Source organism: Theobroma cacao, chromosome 3, assembly GCF_053813885.1.
Source record: "Theobroma cacao isolate CCN51 chromosome 3, ASM5381388v1, whole genome shotgun sequence".
NCBI lineage: Eukaryota > Viridiplantae > Streptophyta > Magnoliopsida > Malvales > Malvaceae > Theobroma > Theobroma cacao.
The window spans coordinates 18,707,264-18,730,737 of record NC_142641.1 but is presented as its reverse complement, the minus strand read 5'-3'; positions in this window follow the sequence as shown (position 1 = coordinate 18,730,737).

The window sequence follows — 23,474 nt, the reverse complement described above, 5'->3', positions numbered from 1 at the left end:
ATAGATTGTTTATCTCGGGAAACATGGAACGAAAGCCATCCATTGTCAAGAAAACATCATTTATAGTCACTCATGCCTAGAAAAGCCTTATTACTCGGTTTAAATGCCTTTATAATCCCATTATTGAATTTATTTTCAATTATTTTTACATTTTTTTATTAAAACAGATTGTAATTGATTGTTTGCCTCGGGAAACGTGGAGCAAAAGCCATCCATTGTCAAGAAAAGTTCATTTATAGTCACTCATGCCTACAAAAGTCTTATAACTCTTTTTAAATGCCTTTATAATCCCATTATTGAATTTATTTTGAATTGTTTTTACATTTTTTTATTAAAACAGATTGTAATTGATTGTTTGCCTCGGGAAACGTGGAGCAAAAGCCATCCATTGTCAAGAAAAGTTCATTTATAGTCACTCATGCCTAGAAAAGCCTTATTACTCGATTTAAATGCCTTTATAATCCCATTATTGAATTTATTTTGAATTGTTTTTATATTTTTTGATTAAAACATATTGTAATTGATTGTTTGCCTCAGGAAACGTGGAGCAAAAGCCATCCATTCTCAAGAAAAGTTCATTTATAGTAACTCATGCCTAGAGAAGCCTTATTACTCGGTTTAAATGCCTTTATAATCCCATTATTGAATTTATTTTGAATTTTTTTCACAGTTTTTGATTAAAACAGATTGTAATAGATTGTTTATCTCGGGAAACATGGAACGAAAGCCATCCATTGTGAAGAAAAGATCATTTATAGTCACTCATGCCTAGAAAAGCCTTATTACTCGGTTTAAATGCTTTTATAATCCCATTATTGAATTTATTTTGAATTTTTTTTACATTTTTTGATTAAAACAGATTGTAATAGATTGTTTATCTCGGGAAACATGGAACGAAAGCCATCCATTGTCAAGAAAAGATCATTTATAGTCACTCATGCCTAGAAAAGCCTTATTACTCGGTTTAAATGCTTTTATAATCCCATTATTGAATTTATTTTGAATTTTTTTTTACATTTTTTGATTAAAACAGATTGTAATAGATTGTTTATCTCGGGAAACATGGAACGAAAGCCATCCATTGTCAAGAAAACATCATTTATAGTCACTCATGCCTAGAAAAGCCTTATTACTCGGTTTAAATGCTTTTATAACCCCATTATTGAATTTATTTTGAATTTTTTTTAAATTTTTTTATTAAAACAGATTGTCATAGATTGTTTATCTCGGGAAACATGGAACGAAAGCCATCCATTGTCAAGAAAACATCATTTATAGTCACTCATGCCTAGAAAAGCCTTATTACTCGGTTTAAATGCTTTTATGATCCCATTATTGAATTTATTTTGAATTTTTTTTAAATTTTTTGATTAAAACAGATTGTAATAGATTGTTTATCTCGGGAAACTTGGAACGAAAGCCATCCATTGTCAAGAAAACATCATTTATAGTCACTCATGCCTAGAAAAGCCTTATTACTCGGTTTAAATGCCTTTATAATCCCATTATTGAATTTATTTTCAATTATTTTTACATTTTTTTATTAAAACATATTGTAATTGATTGTTTGCCTCGGGAAACATGGAGCAAAAGCCATCCATTGTCAAGAAAAGTTCATTTATAGTCACTCATGCCTACAAAAGCCTTATTACTCGGTTTAAATGCCTTTATAATCCCATTATTGAATTTATTTTGAATTTTTTTTACATTTTTTGATTAAAATAGATTGTAATAGATTGTTTATCTCGGGAAACATGGAACGAAAGCCATCCATTGTCAAGAAAAGATCATTTATAGTCACTCATGCCTAGAAAAGCCTTATTACTCGGTTTAAATGCTTTTATAATCCCATTATTGAATTTATTTTGAATTTTTTTTACATTTTTTGATTAAAACAGATTGTAATAGATTGTTTATCTCGGGAAACATGGAACGAAAGCCATCCATTGTCAAGAAAACATCATTTATAGTCACTCATGCCTAGAAAAGCCTTATTACTCGGTTTAAATGCTTTTATAATCCCATTATTGAATTTATTTTGAATTTTTTTTAAATTTTTTTATTAAAACAGATTGTAATAGATTGTTTATCTCGGGAAACATGGAACGAAAGCCATCCATTGTCAAGAAAACATCATTTATAGTCACTCATGCCTAGAAAAGCCTTATTACTCGGTTTAAATGCTTTTATAATCCCATTATTGAATTTATTTTGAATTTTTTTTAAATTTTTTGATTAAAACAGATTGTAATAGATTGTTTATCTCGGGAAACTTGGAACGAAAGCCATCCATTGTCAAGAAAACATCATTTATAGTCACTCATGCCTAGAAAAGCCTTATTACTCGGTTTAAATGCCTTTATAATCCCATTATTGAATTTATTTTCAATTATTTTTACATTTTTTTATTAAAACAGATTGTAATTGATTGTTTGCCTCGGGAAACATGGAGCAAAAGCCATCCATTGTCAAGAAAAGTTCATTTATAGTCACTCATGCCTACAAAAGCCTTATTACTCGGTTTAAATGCCTTTATAATCCCATTATTGAATTTATTTTGAATTTTTTTTACATTTTTTGATTAAAATAGATTGTAATAGATTGTTTATCTCGGGAAACATGGAACGAAAGCCATCCATTGTCAAGAAAAGATCATTTATAGTCACTCATGCCTAGAAAAGCCTTATTACTCGATTTAAATGCCTTTAAAATCCCATTATTGAATTTATTTTCAATTATTTTTACATTTTTTTATTAAAACAGATTGTAATTGATTGTTTGCCTCGGGAAACGTGGAGCAAAAGCCATCCATTGTCAAGAAAAGTTCATTTATAGTCACTCATGCCTAGAAAAGCCTTATTACTCGGTTTAAATGCCTTTATAATCCCATTATTGAATTTATTTTGAATTTTTTTTACATTTTTTGATTAAAATAGATTGTAATAGATTGTTTATCTCGGGAAACATGGAACGAAAGCCATCCATTGTCAAGAAAAGATCATTTATAGTCACTCATGCCTAGAAAAGCCTTATTACTCGGTTTAAATGCCCTTATAATCCCATTATTGAATTTATTTTGAATTATTTTTACATTTTTTTATTAAAACAGACTGTAATTGATTGTTTGCCTCGGGAAACGTGGAGCAAAAGCCATCCATTGTCAAGAAAAGTTCATTTATAGTCACTCATGCCTACAAAAGCCTTATTACTCGGTTTAAATGCCTTTATAATCCCATTATTTAATTTATTTTGAATTTTTTTTACATTTTTTGATTAAAACAGATTGTAATAGATTGTTTATCTCGGGAAACATGGAACGAAAGCCATCCATTGTCAAGAAAAGATCATTTATAGTCACTCATGCCTAGAAAAGCGTTATTACTCGGTTTAAATGCCCTTATAATCCCATTATTGAATTTATTTTGAATTATTTTTACATTTTTTTATTAAAACATATTGTAATTGATTGTTTACCTCGGGAAACGTGGAGCAAAAGCCATCCATTGTCAAGAAAAGTTCATTTATAGTCACTCATGCCTAGAAAAGCCTTATTACTCGGTTTAAATGCCTTTATAATCCCATTATTGAATTTATTTTGAATTTTTTTTACATTTTTTGATTAAAACAGATTCTAATACATTGTTTATCTCGGGAAACATGGAACGAAAGCCATCCATTGTCAAGAAAACATCATTTATAGTCACTCATGCCTAGAAAAGACTTATTACTCGGTTTAAATGCCTTTATAATCCCATTATTGAATTTATTTTGAACTTTTTTGACATTTTTTGATTAAAACAGATTGTAATTGATTGTTTGCCTCGGGAAACATGGAGCGAAAGCCATCCATTGTCAAGAAAAGTTCATTTATAGTCACTCATGCCTAGAAAAGCCTTATTACTCGGTTTAAATTCTTTTATAATCCCATTATCGAATTTATTTTGAATTGTTTTTACATTTTTTGATTAAAACATATTGTAATTGATTGTTTGCCTCGAGAAACGTGGAGCAAAAGCCATCCATTGTCAAGAAAAGTTCATTTATAGTCACTCATGCCTACAAAAGCCTTATTACTCGGTTTAAATGCCTTTATAATCCCATTATTGAATTTATTTTGAATTTTTTTTACATTTTTTGATTAAAACAGATTCTAATACATTGTTTATCTCGGGAAAAATGGAACGAAAGCCATCCATTGTCAAGAAAACATCATTTATAGTCACTCATGCCTAGAAAAGCCTTATTACTCGGTTTAAATGCCTTTATAATCCCATTATTGAATTTATTTTGAACTTTTTTGACATTTTTTTATTAAAACAGATTGTAATTGATTGTTTGCCTCGAGAAACGTGGAGCAAAGGCCATCCATTGTCAAGAAAAGTTCATTTATAGTCACTCATGCCTAGAAAAGCCTTATTACTCGGTTTAAATGCTTTTATAATCCCATTATCGAATTTATTTTGAATTGTTCTTACATTTTTTGATTACAACAGATTGTAATTGATTGTTTGCCTCGGGAAACGTGGAGCAAAAGCCATCCATTGTCAAGAAAAGTTCATTTATAGTCACTCATGCCTAGAAAAGGCTTATAACTCTTTTTAAATGCCTTTATAATCCCATTATTGAATTTATTTTGAATTGTTTTTACATTTTTTGATTAAAACAGATTGTAATTGATTGTTTGCCTCGGGAAACGTGGAGCAAAAGCCATCCATTGTCAAGAAAAGATCATTTATAGTCACTCATGCCTAGAAAAGCCTTATTACTCGGTGTAAATGCTTTTATAATCCCATTATTGAATTTATTTTGAATTTTTTTTACATTTTTTGATTAAAACAGATTGTAATAGATTGTTTATCTCGGGAAACATGGAACGAAAGCCATCCATTGTCAAGAAAACATCATTTATAGTCACTCATGCCTAGAAAAGCCTTATTACTCGGTTTAAATGCTTTTATAATCCCATTATGGAATTTATTTTGAATTTTTTTTAAATTTTTTTATTAAAACAGATTGTAATAGATTGTTTATCTCGGGAAACATGGAACGAAAGCCATCCATTGTCAAGAAAACATCATTTATAGTCACTCATGCCTAGAAAAGCCTTATTACTCGGTTTAAATGCCTTTATAATCCCATTATTGAATTTATTTTCAATTATTTTTATATTTTTTTATTAAAACAGATTGTAATTGATTGTTTGCCTCGGGAAACGTGGAGCAAAAGCCATCCATTGTCAAGAAAAGTTCATTTATAGTCACTCATGCCTAGAAAAGTCTTATAACTCTTTTTAAATGCCTTTATAATCCCATTATTGAATTTATTTTGAATTGTTTTTACATTTTTTTATTAAAACAGATTGTAATTGATTGTTTGCCTCGGGAAACGTGGAGCAAAAGCCATCCATTGTCAAGAAAAGTTCATTTATAGTCACTCATGCCTAGAAAAGCCTTATTACTCGATTTAAATGCCTTTATAATCCCATTATTGAATTTATTTTGATTTTTTTTCACAGTTTTTGATTAAAACAGATTGTAATAGATTGTTTATCTCGGGAAACATGGAACGAAAGCCATCCATTGTGAAGAAAAGATCATTTATAGTCACTCATGCCTAGAAAAGCCTTATTACTCGGTTTAAATGCTTTTATAATCCCATTATTGAATTTATTTTGAATTTTTTTTACATTTTTTGATTAAAACAGATTGTAATAGATTGTTTATCTCGGGAAACATGGAACGAAAGCCATCCATTGTCAAGAAAAGATCATTTATAGTCACTCATGCCTAGAAAAGCCTTATTACTCGGTTTAAATGCTTTTATAATCCCATTATTGAATTTATTTTGAATTTTTTTTACATTTTTTGATTAAAACAGATTGTAATAGATTGTTTATCTCGGGAAACATGGAACGAAAGCCATCCATTGTCAAGAAAACATCATTTATAGTCACTCATGCCTAGAAAAGCCTTATTACTCGGTTTAAATGCTTTTATAATCCCATTATTGAATTTATTTTGAATTTTTTTTAAATTTTTTTATTAAAACAGATTGTAATAGATTGTTTATCTCGGGAAACATGGAACGAAAGCCATCCATTGTCAAGAAAACATCATTTATAGTCACTCATGCCTAGAAAAGCCTTATTACTCGGTTTAAATGCCTTTATAATCCCATTATTGAATTTATTTTCAATTATTTTTACATTTTTTTATTAAAACAGATTGTAATTGATTGTTTGCCTCGGGAAACGTGGAGCAAAAGCCATCCATTGTCAAGAAAAGTTCATTTATAGTCACTCATGCCTACAAAAGTCTTATAACTCTTTTTAAATGCCTTTATAATCCCATTATTGAATTTATTTTGAATTGTTTTTACATTTTTTTATTAAAACAGATTGTAATTGATTGTTTGCCTCGGGAAACGTGGAGCAAAAGCCATCCATTGTCAAGAAAAGTTCATTTATAGTCACTCATGCCTAGAAAAGCCTTATTACTCGATTTAAATGCCTTTATAATCCCATTATTGAATTTATTTTGAATTGTTTTTATATTTTTTGATTAAAACATATTGTAATTGATTGTTTGCCTCAGGAAACGTGGAGCAAAAGCCATCCATTCTCAAGAAAAGTTCATTTATAGTAACTCATGCCTAGAGAAGCCTTATTACTCGGTTTAAATGCCTTTATAATCCCATTATTGAATTTATTTTGAAATTTTTTCACAGTTTTTGATTAAAACAGATTGTAATAGATTGTTTATCTCGGGAAACATGGAACGAAAGCCATCCATTGTGAAGAAAAGATCATTTATAGTCACTCATGCCTAGAAAAGCCTTATTACTCGGTTTAAATGCTTTTATAATCCCATTATTGAATTTATTTTGAATTTTTTTTACATTTTTTGATTAAAACAGATTGTAATAGATTGTTTATCTCGGGAAACATGGAACGAAAGCCATCCATTGTCAAGAAAAGATCATTTATAGTCACTCATGCCTAGAAAAGCCTTATTACTCGGTTTAAATGCTTTTATAATCCCATTATTGAATTTATTTTGAATTTTTTTTACATTTTTTGATTAAAACAGATTGTAATAGATTGTTTATCTCGGGAAACATGGAACGAAAGCCATCCATTGTCAAGAAAACATCATTTATAGTCACTCATGCCTAGAAAAGCCTTATTACTCGGTTTAAATGCTTTTATAATCCCATTATTGAATTTATTTTGAATTTTTTTTAAATTTTTTTATTAAAACAGATTGTAATAGATTGTTTATCTCGGGAAACATGGAACGAAAGCCATCCATTGTCAAGAAAACATCATTTATAGTCACTCATGCCTAGAAAAGCCTTATTACTCGGTTTAAATGCTTTTATAATCCCATTATTGAATTTATTTTGAATTTTTTTTAAATTTTTTGATTAAAACAGATTGTAATAGATTGTTTATCTCGGGAAACTTGGAACGAAAGCCATCCATTGTCAAGAAAACATCATTTATAGTCACTCATGCCTAGAAAAGCCTTATTACTCGGTTTAAATGCCTTTATAATCCCATTATTGAATTTATTTTCAATTATTTTTACATTTTTTTATTAAAACAGATTGTAATTGATTGTTTGCCTCGGGAAACATGGAGCAAAAGCCATCCATTGTCAAGAAAAGTTCATTTATAGTCACTCATGCCTACAAAAGCCTTATTACTCGGTTTAAATGCCTTTATAATCCCATTATTGAATTTATTTTGAATTTTTTTTACATTTTTTGATTAAAATAGATTGTTTATCTCGGGAAACATGGAACGAAAGCCATCCATTGTCAAGAAAAGATCATTTATAGTCACTCATGCCTAGAAAAGCCTTATTACTCGGTTTAAATGCTTTTATAATCCCATTATTGAATTTATTTTGAATTTTTTTTAAATTTTTTTATTAAAACTGATTGTAATAGATTGTTTATCTCGGGAAACATGGAACGAAAGCCATCCATTGTCAAGAAAACATCATTTATAGTCACTCATGCCTAGAAAAGCCTTATTACTCGGTTTAAATGCTTTTATAATCCCATTATTGAATTTATTTTGAATTTTTTTTAAATTTTTTTATTAAAACTGATTGTAATAGATTGTTTATCTCGGGAAACATGGAACGAAAGCCATCCATTGTCAAGAAAACATCATTTATAGTCACTCATGCCTAGAAAAGCCTTATTACTCGGTTTAAATGCTTTTATAATCCCATTATTGAATTTATTTTGAATTTTTTTTAAATTTTTTTATTAAAACAGATTGTAATAGATTGTTTATCTCGGGAAACTTGGAACGAAAGCCATCCATTGTCAAGAAAACATCATTTATAGTCACTCATGCCTAGAAAAGCCTTATTACTCGGTTTAAATGCCTTTATAATCCCATTATTGAATTTATTTTCAATTATTTTTACATTTTTTTATTAAAACAGATTGTAATTGATTGTTTGCCTCGGGAAACATGGAGCAAAAGCCATCCATTGTCAAGAAAAGTTCATTTATAGTCACTCATGCCTACAAAAGCCTTATTACTCGGTTTAAATGCCTTTATAATCCCATTATTGAATTTATTTTGAATTGTTTTTACATTTTTTGATTAAAATAGATTGTAATAGATTGTTTATCTCGGGAAACATGGAACGAAAGCCATCCATTGTCAAGAAAAGATCATTTATAGTCACTCATGCCTAGAAAAGCCTTATTACTCGGTTTAAATGCCCTTATAATCCCATTATTGAATTTATTTTGAATTATTTTTACATTTTTTTATTAAAACAGATTGTAATTGATTGTTTGCCTCGGGAAACGTGGAGCAAAAGCCATCCATTGTCAAGAAAAGTTCATTTATAGTCACTCATGCCTACAAAAGCCTTATTACTCGGTTTAAATGCCTTTATAATCCCATTATTGAATTTATTTTGAATTTTTTTTACATTTTTTGATTAAAACAGATTGTAATAGATTGTTTATCTCGGGAAACATGGAACGAAAGCCATCCATTGTCAAGAAAAGATCATTTATAGTCACTCATGCCTAGAAAAGCGTTATTACTCGGTTTAAATGCCCTTATAATCCCATTATTGAATTTATTTTGAATTATTTTTACATTTTTTTATTAAAACATATTGTAATTGATTGTTTACCTCGGGAAACGTGGAGCAAAAGCCATCCATTGTCAAGAAAAGTTCATTTATAGTCACTCATGCCTAGAAAAGCCTTATTACTCGGTTTAAATGCCTTTATAATCCCATTATTGAATTTATTTTGAATTTTTTTTACATTTTTTGATTAAAACAGATTCTAATACATTGTTTATCTCGGGAAACATGGAACGAAAGCCATCCATTGTCAAGAAAACATCATTTATAGTCACTCATGCCTAGAAAAGACTTATTACTCGGTTTAAATGCCTTTATAATCCCATTATTGAATTTATTTTGAACTTTTTTGACATTTTTTGATTAAAACAGATTGTAATTGATTGTTTGCCTCGGGAAACATGGAGCGAAAGCCATCCATTGTCAAGAAAAGTTCATTTATAGTCACTCATGCCTAGAAAAGCCTTATTACTCGGTTTAAATTCTTTTATAATCCCATTATCGAATTTATTTTGAATTGTTTTTACATTTTTTGATTAAAACATATTGTAATTGATTGTTTGCCTCGAAAACGTGGAGCAAAAGCCATCCATTGTCAAGAAAAGTTCATTTATAGTCACTCATGCCTACAAAAGCCTTATTACTCGGTTTAAATGCCTTTATAATCCCATTATTGAATTTATTTTGAATTTTTTTTACATTTTTTGATTAAAACAGATTCTAATACATTGTTTATCTCGGGAAAAATGGAACGAAAGCCATCCATTGTCAAGAAAACATCATTTATAGTCACTCATGCCTAGAAAAGCCTTATTACTCGGTTTAAATGCCTTTATAATCCCATTATTGAATTTATTTTGAACTTTTTTGACATTTTTTTATTAAAACAGATTGTAATTGATTGTTTGCCTCGAGAAACGTGGAGCAAAGGCCATCCATTGTCAAGAAAAGTTCATTTATAGTCACTCATGCCTAGAAAAGCCTTATTACTCGGTTTAAATGCTTTTATAATCCCATTATCGAATTTATTTTGAATTGTTCTTACATTTTTTGATTACAACAGATTGTAATTGATTGTTTGCCTCGGGAAACGTGGAGCAAAAGCCATCCATTGTCAAGAAAAGTTCATTTATAGTCACTCATGCCTAGAAAAGGCTTATAACTCTTTTTAAATGCCTTTATAATCCCATTATTGAATTTATTTTGAATTGTTTTTACATTTTTTGATTAAAACAGATTGTAATTGATTGTTTGCCTCGGGAAACGTGGAGCAAAAGCCATCCATTGTCAAGAAAAGTTCATTTATAGTCACTCATGCCTAGAAAAGGCTTATAACTCTTTTTAAATGCCTTTATAATCCCATTATTGAATTTATTTTGAATTGTTTTTACATTTTTTGATTAAAACAGATTGTAATTGATTGTTTGCCTCGGGAAACGTGGAGCAAAAGCCATCCATTGTCAAGAAAAGTTCATTTATAGTCACTCATGCCTAGAAAAGCCTTATTACTCGATTTAAATGCCTTTATAATCCCATTATTGAATTTATTTTGAATTGTTTTTATATTTTTTGATTAAAACATATTGTAATTGATTGTTTGCCTCAGGAAACATGGAGCAAAAGCCATCCATTCTCAAGAAAAGTTCATTTATAGTAACTCATGCCTAGAGAAGCCTTATTACTCGGTTTAAATGCCTTTATAATCCCATTATTGAATTTATTTTGATTTTTTTTTACAGTTTTTGATTAAAACAGATTGTAATAGATTGTTTATCTCGGGAAACATGGAACGAAAGCCATCCATTGTGAAGAAAAGATCATTTATAGTCACTCATGCCTAGAAAAGCCTTATTACTCGGTTTAAATGCTTTTATAATCCCATTATTGAATTTATTTAGAATTTTTTTTACATTTTTTGATTAAAACAGATTGTAATAGATTGTTTATCTCGGGAAACATGGAACGAAAGCCATCCATTGTCAAGAAAAGATCATTTATAGTCACTTATGCCTAGAAAAGCCTTATTACTCGGTGTAAATGCTTTTATAATCCCATTATTGAATTTATTTTGAATTTTTTTTACATTTTTTGATTAAAACAGATTGTAATAGATTGTTTATCTCGGGAAACATGGAACGAAAGCCATCCATTGTCAAGAAAACATCATTTATAGTCACTCATGCCTAGAAAAGCCTTATTACTCGGTTTAAATGCTTTTATAATCCCATTATTGAATTTATTTTGAATTTTTTTTAAATTTTTTTATTAAAACAGATTGTAATAGATTGTTTATCTCGGGAAACATGGAACGAAAGCCATCCATTGTCAAGAAAACATCATTTATAGTCACTCATGCCTAGAAAAGCCTTATTACTCGGTTTAAATGCCTTTATAATCCCATTATTGAATTTATTTTCAATTATTTTTACATTTTTTTATTAAAACAGATTGTAATTGATTGTTTGCCTCGGGAAACGTGGAGCAAAAGCCATCCATTGTCAAGAAAAGTTCATTTATAGTCACTCATGCCTAGAAAAGTCTTATAACTCTTTTTAAATGCCTTTATAATCCCATTATTGAATTTATTTTGAATTGTTTTTACATTTTTTTATTAAAACAGATTGTAATTGATTGTTTGCCTCGGGAAACGTGGAGCAAAAGCCATCCATTGTCAAGAAAAGTTCATTTATAGTCACTCATGCCTAGAAAAGCCTTATTACTCGATTTAAATGCCTTTATAATCCCATTATTGAATTTATTTTGAATTGTTTTTATATTTTTTGATTAAAACATATTGTAATTGATTGTTTGCCTCAGGAAACGTGGAGCAAAAGCCATCCATTCTCAAGAAAAGTTCATTTATAGTAACTCATGCCTAGAGAAGCCTTATTACTCGGTTTAAATGCCTTTATAATCCCATTATTGAATTTATTTTGATTTTTTTTCACAGTTTTTGATTAAAACAGATTGTAATAGTTTGTTTATCTCGGGAAACATGGAACGAAAGCCATCCATTGTGAAGAAAAGATCATTTATAGTCACTCATGCCTAGAAAAGCCTTATTACTCGGTTTAAATGCTTTTATAATCCCATTATTGAATTTATTTAGAATTTTTTTTACATTTTTTGATTAAAACAGATTGTAATAGATTGTTTATCTCGGGAAACATGGAACGAAAGCCATCCATTGTCAAGAAAACATCATTTATAGTCACTCATGCCTAGAAAAGCCTTATTACTCGGTTTAAATGCTTTTATAATCCCATTATTGAATTTATTTTGAATTTTTTTTAAATTTTTTTATTAAAACAGATTGTGATAGATTGTTTATCTTGGGAAACATGGAACGAAAGCCATCCATTGTCAAGAAAACATCATTTATAGTCACTCATGCCTAGAAAAGCCTTATTACTCGGTTTAAATGCCTTTATAATCCCATTATTGAATTTATTTTCAATTATTTTTACATTTTTTTATTAAAACAGATTGTAATTGATTGTTTGCCTCGGGAAACGTGGAGCAAAAGCCATCCATTGTCAAGAAAAGTTCATTTATAGTCACTCATGCCTACAAAAGCCTTATTACTCGGTTTAAATGCCTTTATAATCCCATTATTGAATTTATTTTGAATTTTTTTTACATTTTTTGATTAAAACAGATTGTAATAGATTGTTTATCTCGGGAAACATGGAACGAAAGCCATCCATTGTCAAGAAAAGATCATTTATAGTCACTCATGCCTAGAAAAGCCTTATTACTCGGTTTAAATGCCCTTATAATCCCATTATTGAATTTATTTTGAATTATTTTTACATTTTTTTATTAAAACAGATTGTAATTGATTGTTTGCCTCGGGAAACGTGGAGCAAAAGCCATCCATTGTCAAGAAAAGTTCATTTATAGTCACTCATGCCTACAAAAGCCTTATTACTTGGTTTAAATGCCTTTATAATCCCATTATTGAATTTATTTTGAATTTTTTTTACATTTTTTGATTAAAACAGATTGTTTATCTCGGGAAACATGGAACGAAAGCCATCCATTGTCAAGAAAAGTTCATTTATAGTAACTCATGCCTAGAGAAGCCTTATTACTCGGTTTAAATGCCTTTATAATCCCATTATTGAATTTATTTTGATTTTTTTTCACAGTTTTTGATTAAAACAGATTGTAATAGATTGTTTATCTCGGGAAACATGGAACGAAAGCCATCCTTTGTGAAGAAAAGATCATTTATAGTCACTCATGCCTAGAAAAGCCTTATTACTCGGTTTAAATGCTTTTATAATCCCATTATTGAATTTATTTAGAATTTTTTTTACATTTTTTGATTAAAACAGATTGTAATAGATTGTTTATCTCGGGAAACATGGAACGAAAGCCATCCATTGTCAAGAAAAGATCATTTATAGTCACTCATGCCTAGAAAAGCCTTATTACTCGGTTTAAATGCTTTTATAATCCCATTATTGAATTTATTTTGAATTTTTTTTACATTTTTTGATTAAAACAGATTCTAATAGATTGTTTATCTCGGGAAACATGGAACGAAAGCCATCCATTGTCAAGAAAACATCATTTATAGTCACTCATGCCTAGAAAAGCCTTATTACTCGGTTTAAATGCTTTTATAATCCCATTATTGAATTTATTTTGAATTTTTTTTAAATTTTTTTATTAAAACAGATTGTAATAGATTGTTTATCTCGGGAAACATGGAACGAAAGCCATCCATTGTCAAGAAAACATCATTTATAGTCACTCATGCCTAGAAAAGCCTTATTACTCGGTTTAAATGCCTTTATAATCCCATTATTGAATTTATTTTCAATTATTTTTACATTTTTTTATTAAAACAGATTGTAATTGATTGTTTGCCTCGGGAAACGTGGAGCAAAAGCCATCCATTGTCAAGAAAAGTTCATTTATAGTCACTCATGCCTACAAAAGTCTTATAACTCTTTTTAAATGCCTTTATAATCCCATTATTGAATTTATTTTGAATTGTTTTTACATTTTTTTATTAAAACAGATTGTAATTGATTGTTTGCCTCGGGAAACGTGGAGCAAAAGCCATCCATTGTCAAGAAAAGTTCATTTATAGTCACTCATGCCTAGAAAAGCCTTATTACTCGATTTAAATGCCTTTATAATCACATTATTGAATTTATTTTGAATTGTTTTTATATTTTTTGATTAAAACATATTGTAATTGATTGTTTGCCTCAGGAAACGTGGAGCAAAAGCCATCCATTCTCAAGAAAAGTTCATTTATAGTAACTCATGCCTAGAGAAGCCTTATTACTCGGTTTAAATGCCTTTATAATCCCATTATTGAATTTATTTTGATTTTTTTTCACAGTTTTTGATTAAAACAGATTGTAATAGTTTGTTTATCTCGGGAAACATGGAACGAAAGCCATCCATTGTGAAGAAAAGATCATTTATAGTCACTCATGCCTAGAAAAGCCTTATTACTCGGTTTAAATGCTTTTATAATCCCATTATTGAATTTATTTAGAATTTTTTTTACATTTTTTGATTAAAACAGATTGTAATAGATTGTTTATCTCGGGAAACATGGAACGAAAGCCATCCATTGTCAAGAAAACATCATTTATAGTCACTCATGCCTAGAAAAGCCTTATTACTCGGTTTAAATGCTTTTATAATCCCATTATTGAATTTATTTTGAATTTTTTTTAAATTTTTTTATTAAAACAGATTGTGATAGATTGTTTATCTTGGGAAACATGGAACGAAAGCCATCCATTGTCAAGAAAACATCATTTATAGTCACTCATGCCTAGAAAAGCCTTATTACTCGGTTTAAATGCCTTTATAATCCCATTATTGAATTTATTTTCAATTATTTTTACATTTTTTTATTAAAACAGATTGTAATTGATTGTTTGCCTCGGGAAACGTGGAGCAAAAGCCATCCATTGTCAAGAAAAGTTCATTTATAGTCACTCATGCCTACAAAAGCCTTATTACTCGGTTTAAATGCCTTTATAATCCCATTATTGAATTTATTTTGAATTTTTTTTACATTTTTTGATTAAAACAGATTGTAATAGATTGTTTATCTCGGGAAACATGGAACGAAAGCCATCCATTGTCAAGAAAAGATCATTTATAGTCACTCATGCCTAGAAAAGCCTTATTACTCGGTTTAAATGCCCTTATAATCCCATTATTGAATTTATTTTGAATTATTTTTACATTTTTTTATTAAAACAGATTGTAATTGATTGTTTGCCTCGGGAAACGTGGAGCAAAAGCCATCCATTGTCAAGAAAAGTTCATTTATAGTCACTCATGCCTACAAAAGCCTTATTACTTGGTTTAAATGCCTTTATAATCCCATTATTGAATTTATTTTGAATTTTTTTTACATTTTTTGATTAAAACAGATTGTTTATCTCGGGAAACATGGAACGAAAGCCATCCATTGTCAAGAAAAGTTCATTTATAGTAACTCATGCCTAGAGAAGCCTTATTACTCGGTTTAAATGCCTTTATAATCCCATTATTGAATTTATTTTGATTTTTTTTCACAGTTTTTGATTAAAACAGATTGTAATTGATTGTTTATCTCGGGAAACATGGAACGAAAGCCATCCATTGTGAAGAAAAGATCATTTATAGTCACTCATGCCTAGAAAAGCCTTATTACTCGGTTTAAATGCTTTTATAATCCCATTATTGAATTTATTTAGAATTTTTTTTACATTTTTTGATTAAAACAGATTGTAATAGATTGTTTATCTCGGGAAACATGGAACGAAAGCCATCCATTGTCAAGAAAAGATCATTTATAGTCACTCATGCCTAGAAAAGCCTTATTACTCGGTTTAAATGCTTTTATAATCCCATTATTGAATTTATTTTGAATTTTTTTTACATTTTTTGATTAAAACAGATTGTAATAGATTGTTTATCTCGGGAAACATGGAACGAAAGCCATCCATTGTCAAGAAAACATCATTTATAGTCACTCATGCCTAGAAAAGCCTTATTACTCGGTTTAAATGCTTTTATAATCCCATTATTGAATTTATTTTGAATTTTTTTTAAATTTTTTTATTAAAACAGATTGTAATAGATTGTTTATCTCGGGAAACATGGAACGAAAGCCATCCATTGTCAAGAAAACATCATTTATAGTCACTCATGCCTAGAAAAGCCTTATTACTCGGTTTAAATGCCTTTATAATCCCATTATTGAATTTATTTTCAATTATTTTTACATTTTTTTATTAAAACAGATTGTAATTGATTGTTTGCCTCGGGAAACGTGGAGCAAAAGCCATCCATTGTCAAGAAAAGTTCATTTATAGTCACTCATGCCTACAAAAGTCTTATAACTCTTTTTAAATGCCTTTATAATCCCATTATTGAATTTATTTTGAATTGTTTTTACATTTTTTTATTAAAACAGATTGTAATTGATTGTTTGCCTCGGGAAACGTGGAGCAAAAGCCATCCATTGTCAAGAAAAGTTCATTTATAGTCACTCATGCCTACAAAAGCCTTATTACTCGATTTAAATGCCTTTATAATCCCATTATTGAATTTATTTTGAATTGTTTTTATATTTTTTGATTAAAACATATTGTAATTGATTGTTTGCCTCAGGAAACGTGGAGCAAAAGCCATCCATTCTCAAGAAAAGTTCATTTATAGTAACTCATGCCTAGAGAAGCCTTATTACTCGGTTTAAATGCCTTTATAATCCCATTATTGAATTTATTTTGATTTTTTTTCACAGTTTTTGATTAAAACAGATTGTAATAGATTGTTTATCTCGGGAAACATGGAACGAAAGCCATCCATTGTGAAGAAAAGATCATTTATAGTCACTCATGCCTAGAAAAGCCTTATTACTCGGTTTAAATGCTTTTATAATCCCATTATTGAATTTATTTAGATTTTTTTTTACATTTTTTGATTAAAACAGATTGTAATAGATTGTTTATCTCGGGAAACATGGAACGAAAGCCATCCATTGTCAAGAAAAGATCATTTATAGTCACTCATGCCTAGAAAAGCCTTATTACTCGGTTTAAATGCTTTTATAATCCCATTATTGAATTTATTTTGAATTTTTTTTACATTTTTTGATTAAAACAGATTGTAATAGATTGTTTATCTCGGGAAACATGGAACGAAAGCCATCCATTGTCAAGAAAACATCATTTATAGTCACTCATGCCTAGAAAAGCCTTATTACTCGGTTTAAATGCTTTTATGATCCCATTATTGAATTTATTTTGAATTTTTTTTAAATTTTTTGATTAAAACAGATTGTAATAGATTGTTTATCTCGGGAAACTTGGAACGAAAGCCATCCATTGTCAAGAAAACATCATTTATAGTCACTCATGCCTAGAAAAGCCTTATTACTCGGTTTAAATGCCTTTATAATCCCATTATTGAATTTATTTTCAATTATTTTTACATTTTTTTATTAAAACAGATTGTAATTGATTGTTTGCCTCGGGAAACGTGGAGCAAAAGCCATCCATTGTCAAGAAAAGTTCATTTATAGTCACTCATGCCTACAAAAGCCTTATTACTCGGTTTAAATGCCTTTATAATCCCATTATTGAATTTATTTTGAATTTTTTTTACATTTTTTGATTAAAACAGATTGTAATAGATTGTTTATCTCGGGAAACATGGAACGAAAGCCATCCATTGTCAAGAAAAGATCATTTATAGTCACTCATGCCTAGAAAAGCCTTATTACTCGGTTTAAATGCCCTTATAATCCCATTATTGAATTTATTTTGAATTATTTTTACATTTTTTTATTAAAACAGATTGTAATTGATTGTTTGCCTCGGGAAACGTGGAGCAAAAGCCATCCATTGTCAAGAAAAGTTCATTTATAGTCACTCATGCCTACAAAAGCCTTATTACTTGGTTTAAATGCCTTTATAATCCCATTATTGAATTTATTTTGAATTTTTTTTACATTTTTTGATTAAAACAGATTGTTTATCTCGGGAAACATGGAACGAAAGCCATCCATTGTCAAGAAAAGTTCATTTATAGTAACTCATGCCTAGAGAAGCCTTATTACTCGGTTTAAATGCCTTTATAATCCCATTATTGAATTTATTTTGATTTTTTTTCACAGTTTTTGATTAAAACAGATTGTAATTGATTGTTTATCTCGGGAAACATGGAACGAAAGCCATCCATTGTGAAGAAAAGATCATTTATAGTCACTCATGCCTAGAAAAGCCTTATTACTCGGTTTAAATGCTTTTATAATCCCATTATTGAATTTATTTAGAATTTTTTTTACATTTTTTGATTAAAACAGATTGTAATAGATTGTTTATCTCGGGAAACATGGAACGAAAGCCATCCATTGTCAAGAAAAGATCATTTATAGTCACTCATGCCTAGAAAAGCCTTATTACTCGGTTTAAATGCTTTTATAATCCCATTATTGAATTTATTTTGAATTTTTTTTACATTTTTTGATTAAAACAGATTGTAATAGATTGTTTATCTCGGGAAACATGGAACGAAAGCCATCCATTGTCAAGAAAACATCATTTATAGTCACTCATGCCTAGAAAAGCCTTATTACTCGGTTTAAATGCTTTTATAATCCCATTATTGAATTTATTTTGAATTTTTTTTAAATTTTTTTATTAAAACAGATTGTAATAGATTGTTTATCTCGGGAAACATGGAACGAAAGCCATCCATTGTCAAGAAAACATCATTTATAGTCACTCATGCCTAGAAAAGCCTTATTACTCGGTTTAAATGCCTTTATAATCCCATTATTGAATTTATTTTCAATTATTTTTACATTTTTTTATTAAAACAGATTGTAATTGATTGTTTGCCTCGGGAAACGTGGAGCAAAAGCCATCCATTGTCAAGAAAAGTTCATTTATAGTCACTCATGCCTACAAAAGTCTTATAACTCTTTTTAAATGCCTTTATAATCCCATTATTGAATTTATTTTGAATTGTTTTTACATTTTTTTATTAAAACAGATTGTAATTGATTGTTTGCCTCGGGAAACGTGGAGCAAAAGCCATCCATTGTCAAGAAAAGTTCATTTATAGTCACTCATGCCTAGAAAAGCCTTATTACTCGATTTAAATGCCTTTATAATCCCATTATTGAATTTATTTTGAATTGTTTTTATATTTTTTGATTAAAACATATTGTAATTGATTGTTTGCCTCAGGAAACGTGGAGCAAAAGCCATCCATTCTCAAGAAAAGTTCATTTATAGTAACTCATGCCTAGAGAAGCCTTATTACTCGGTTTAAATGCCTTTATAATCCCATTATTGAATTTATTTTGATTTTTTTTCACAGTTTTTGATTAAAACAGATTGTAATAGATTGTTTATCTCGGGAAACATGGAACGAAAGCCATCCATTGTGAAGAAAAGATCATTTATAGTCACTCATGCCTAGAAAAGCCTTATTACTCGGTTTAAATGCTTTTATAATCCCATTATTGAATTTATTTAGATTTTTTTTTACATTTTTTGATTAAAACAGATTGTAATAGATTGTTTATCTCGGGAAACATGGAACGAAAGCCATCCATTGTCAAGAAAAGATCATTTATAGTCACTCATGCCTAGAAAAGCCTTATTACTCGGTTTAAATGCTTTTATAATCCCATTATTGAATTTATTTTGAATTTTTTTTACATTTTTTGATTAAAACAGATTGTAATAGATTGTTTATCTCGGGAAACATGGAACGAAAGCCATCCATTGTCAAGAAAACATCATTTATAGTCACTCATGCCTAGAAAAGCCTTATTACTCGGTTTAAATGCTTTTATAATCCCATTATTGAATTTATTTTGAATTTTTTTTAAATTTTTTTATTAAAACAGATTGTAATAGATTGTTTATCTCGGGAAACATGGAACGAAAGCCATCCATTGTCAAGAAAACATCATTTATAGTCACTCATGCCTAGAAAAGCCTTATTACTCGGTTTAAATGCTTTTATAATCCCATTATTGAATTTATTTTGAATTTTTTTTAAATTTTTTGATTAAAACAGATTGTAATAGATTGTTTATCTCGGGAAACTTGGAACGAAAGCCATCCATTGTCAAGAAAACATCATTTATAGTCACTCATGCCTAGAAAAGCCTTATTACTCGGTTTAAATGCCTTTATAATCCCATTATTGAATTTATTTTCAATTATTTTTACATTTTTTTATTAAAACAGATTGTAATTGATTGTTTGCCTCGGGAAACATGGAGCAAAAGCCATCCATTGTCAAGAAAAGTTCATTTATAGTCACTCATGCCTACAAAAGCCTTATTACTCGGTTTAAATGCCTTTATAATCCCATTATTGAATTTATTTTGAATTTTTTTTACATTTTTTGATTAAAATAGATTGTAATAGATTGTTTATCTCGGGAAACATGGAACGAAAGCCATCCATTGTCAAGAAAAGATCATTTATAGTCACTCATGCCTAGAAAAGCCTTATTACTCGGTTTAAATGCTTTTATAATCCCATTATTGAATTTATTTTGAATTTTTTTTACATTTTTTGATTAAAACAGATTGTAATAGATTGTTTATCTCGGGAAACATGGAACGAAAGCCATCCATTGTCAAGAAAACATCATTTATAGTCACTCATGCCTAGAAAAGCCTTATTACTCGGTTTAAATGCTTTTATAATCCCATTATTGAATTTATTTTGAATTTTTTTTAAATTTTTTTATTAAAACAGATTGTAATAGATTGTTTATCTCGGGAAACATGGAACGAAAGCCATCCATTGTCAAGAAAACATCATTTATAGTCACTCATGCCTAGAAAAGCCTTATTACTCGGTTTAAATGCTTTTATAATCCCATTATTGAATTTATTTTGAATTTTTTTTAAATTTTTTGATTAAAACAGATTGTAATAGATTGTTTATCTCGGGAAACTTGGAACGAAAGCCATCCATTGTCAAGAAAACATCATTTATAGTCACTCATGCCTAGAAAAGCCTTATTACTCGGTTTAAATGCCTTTATAATCCCATTATTGAATTTATTTTCAATTATTTTTACATTTTTTTATTAAAACAGATTGTAATTGATTGTTTGCCTCGGGAAACATGGAGCAAAAGCCATCCATTGTCAAGAAAAGTTCATTTATAGTCACTCATGCCTACAAAAGCCTTATTACTCGGTTTAAATGCCTTTATAATCCCATTATTGAATTTATTTTGAATTTTTTTTACATTTTTTGATTAAAATAGATTGTAATAGATTGTTTATCTCGGGAAACATGGAACGAAAGCCATCCATTGTCAAGAAAAGATCATTTATAGTCACTCATGCCTAGAAAAGCCTTATTACTCGGTTTAAATGCCCTTATAATCCCATTATTGAATTTATTTTGAATTATTTTTACATTTTTTTATTAAAACAGATTGTAATTGATTGTTTGCCTCGGGAAACGTGGAGCAAAAGCCATCCATTGTCAAGAAAAGTTCATTTATAGTCACTCATGCCTACAAAAGCCTTATTACTCGGTTTAAATGCCTTTATAATCCCATTATTGAATTTATTTTGAATTTTTTTTACATTTTTTGATTAAAACAGATTGTAATAGATTGTTTATCTCGGGAAACATGGAACGAAAGCCATCCATTGTCAAGAAAAGATCATTTATAGTCACTCATGCCTAGAAAAGCGTTATTACTCGGTTTAAATGCCCTTATAATCCCATTATTGAATTTATTTTGAATTATTTTTACATTTTTTTATTAAAACATATTGTAATTGGTTGTTTACCTCGGGAAACGTGGAGCAAAAGCCATCCATTGTCAAGAAAAGTTCATTTATAGTCACTCATGCCTAGAAAAGCCTTATTACTCGGTTTAAATGCCTTTATAATCCCATTATTGAATTTATTTTGAATTTTTTTTACATTTTTTGATTAAAACAGATTCTAATACATTGTTTATCTCGGGAAACATGGAACGAAAGCCATCCATTGTCAAGAAAACATCATTTATAGTCACTCATGCCTAGAAAAGACTTATTACTCGGTTTAAATGCCTTTATAATCCCATTATTGAATTTATTTTGAACTTTTTTGACATTTTTTGATTAAAACAGATTGTAATTGATTGTTTGCCTCGGGAAACATGGAGCGAAAGCCATCCATTGTCAAGAAAAGTTCATTTATAGTCACTCATGCCTAGAAAAGCCTTATTACTCGGTTTAAATTCTTTTATAATCCCATTATCGAATTTATTTTGAATTGTTTTTACATTTTTTGATTAAAACATATTGTAATTGATTGTTTGCCTCGAGAAACGTGGAGCAAAAGCCATCCATTGTCAAGAAAAGTTCATTTATAGTCACTCATGCCTACAAAAGCCTTATTACTCGGTTTAAATGCCTTTATAATCCCATTATTGAATTTATGTTGAATTTTTTTTACATTTTTTGATTAAAACAGATTCTAATACATTGTTTATCTCGGGAAAAATGGAACGAAAGCCATCCATTGTCAAGAAAACATCATTTATAGTCACTCATGCCTAGAAAAGCCTTATTACTCGGTTTAAATGCCTTTATAATCCCATTATTGAATTTATTTTGAACTTTTTTGACATTTTTTTATTAAAACAGATTGTAATTGATTGTTTGCCTCGAGAAACGTGGAGCAAAGGCCATCCATTGTCAAGAAAAGTTCATTTATAGTCACTCATGCCTAGAAAAGCCTTATTACTCGGTTTAAATGCTTTTATAATCCCATTATCGAATTTATTTTGAATTGTTCTTACATTTTTTGATTACAACAGATTGTAATTGATTGTTTGCCTCGGGAAACGTGGAGCAAAAGCCATCCATTGTCAAGAAAAGTTCATTTATAGTCACTCATGCCTAGAAAAGGCTTATAACACTTTTTAAATGCCTTTATAATCCCATTATTGAATTTATTTTGAATTGTTTTTACATTTTTTGATTAAAACAGATTGTAATTGATTGTTTGCCTCGGGAAACGTGGAGCAAAAGCCATCCATTGTCAAGAAAAGTTCATTTATAGTCACTCATGCCTAGAAAAGCCTTATTACTCGATTTAAATGCCTTTATAATCCCATTATTGAATTTATTTTGAATTGTTTTTATATTTTTTGATTAAAACATATTGTAATTGATTGTTTGCCTCAGGAAACGTGGAGCAAAAGCCATCCATTCTCAAGAAAAGTTCATTTATAGTAACTCATGCCTAGAGAAGCCTTATTACTCGGTTTAAATGCCTTTATAATCCCATTATTGAATTTATTTTGATTTTTTTTTACAGTTTTTGAT